The sequence below is a fragment of the Octodon degus genome, unplaced genomic scaffold (genome assembly GCF_000260255.1).
Source record: "Octodon degus isolate 3935 unplaced genomic scaffold, OctDeg1.0 scaffold00074, whole genome shotgun sequence".
In the NCBI taxonomy this organism is placed as follows: Eukaryota; Metazoa; Chordata; class Mammalia; order Rodentia; family Octodontidae; genus Octodon; species Octodon degus.
This window is the reverse complement of record NW_004524650.1, coordinates 30,854-32,369: the sequence shown is the minus strand read 5'-3', so window position 1 is coordinate 32,369 and position 1,516 is coordinate 30,854. Positions and strand designations below refer to the sequence as shown.

Sequence of the window (1,516 nt, the reverse complement as noted above, 5' to 3'; positions counted from 1 at the left end):
AGAAGAAGAAGAAGAAGAAGAAGAAGAAGAAGAGCTAAAACTGGAAACATTCCAAACAACACATTTCTAGGTGAAAATTCCCCTTTCGCTTTAACATGATAAAATTTAAAAGTAAAGTTCTAGGTAACCTTCACATGAGTAACGATGTCTAATATTAGGTTCAACACAAGCAGGAGTTCGCATAATTAAAATCTTAAGAAAAAAAAAAAAAGAGTGAATTTGGTGCATGAATAAAGTCTGTACTTTTGATGATCCCGGGTAAAAGGTCTCTACTTCCACCTGCGATTTTTCTGGGGGCTATGCTCAGTAGTCAAAGAACGGGGCACAGCATCCCCCAACTCCTCGGGGAGCCCCCTCCCCAGCCTTGCTCCACCTGCGCCCTGACCGCGGGTGCGGGAGGCTCCGCCCCTGCCGCCTGCCCGCCTGCCTCGGGCACGGCACCTGCCCTCTGGTCCGCGGCCTCGCTGGCTTCAATTTTTAAACACTTCTCAGAGCTTTGACCTAGAGAAAACAGAAGAGGTCACTTACCTGGAGCCGCGCGGCAGTGCAGCCCGCTTCCGCTTTGGCTCCCGCCAGTATCACGTCTCCCCGGGTGGGCGGGGCCAGTTTACTCTGTAACCAGCCTTGCCTGGCTACTCTGCAGAACTGGATTTTCAAGATCTGCCCGCGCTGTGCTGGTTTCAAGACTCCCATTCTGAAAATTAACTCAATCTCTAAATTAACTAAAATTAATTAAATTCGGGTGCTTTACAAAAATCGCTTTACTGAAAAAAGATTTTATTTTTGTCTTTCACTGCCAAACTATTTGCAAATACATACCTTTTATCAAAAATTTAGCAAATCAATAGAATACCAGGTTACAATGCAATTAAATTTTGTAATATCACTGTTTGGAACATACACATACTTTTAAAATATGCAAAAGGGACTGGGGATACAGCTCAGCGGCACAGTGCCCACCTGGCAAGCGCAAGGTCCTGAGTTCCATTCCCGGTACCAAAAAAATTTAGACAGATTTTTTTATCTGAAAATCAAATTTACCCTAGAAATTTTCATCAGTCATGTATTTTACCTAAGCAACGCTGTCTCTATATTCAGTTAATTACAAAAGTTTACAAGGGTCTGATTTTGTAAATAATTTGATGCAAAAGAGCGCTTACGCTTTCTCTTCCTCTTCTTTTTCTTAAATACACCCTGAAACGTTTGACTTTTTTTTGAGACAAGTTTTGCCTTTGTAGTCCAGCCTAGCCTCCAACTCATCCTTCTTAGGGCTGGGATTACAGGTTCATACCACCACAACCAACCTTTCGTTTCTTTCCAAACCAGTAATCTTTTTCTTTTCTTTTCTTTTCTTTTCTTTTCTTTTCTTTTCTTTTCTTTTCTTTTCTTTTCTTTTCTTTTCTTTTCTTTTCTTTTCTTTCTTCTTTCTTCTTTCTTTTCTGGCTGGTTCATGCTTCCCTAAAGGAGGGTCTGGTAAGACAGGTGAGCTGGGGATTCAACCGAGGTCCCCTGTCCC

At 42.2% G+C, this 1,516-nt stretch overlaps 1 protein-coding gene and 1 pseudogene across 2 annotated transcripts in view; one reads left to right on the top strand and one right to left on the bottom strand.

The window, feature by feature from the left end:
- Frrs1 (ferric chelate reductase 1) overlaps window positions 1-582 on the bottom strand; it is a 62,817-nt gene extending 62,235 nt beyond the window's left edge. Inside the window, exon 1 of one of the 2 annotated variants that reach the window (XM_004635682.2) lies at window positions 529-582. The gene's annotated coding sequence lies outside the window, so the exon portion shown is untranslated. Of the gene's footprint in view, window positions 1-441; window positions 467-528 lie in introns of those variants that run through there. The other variant, XM_023720309.1, reaches the window with a different exon arrangement.
- Window positions 1-1,516, top strand: part of LOC101573082 — a 21,343-nt pseudogene that overhangs the window by 15,608 nt on the left and 4,219 nt on the right.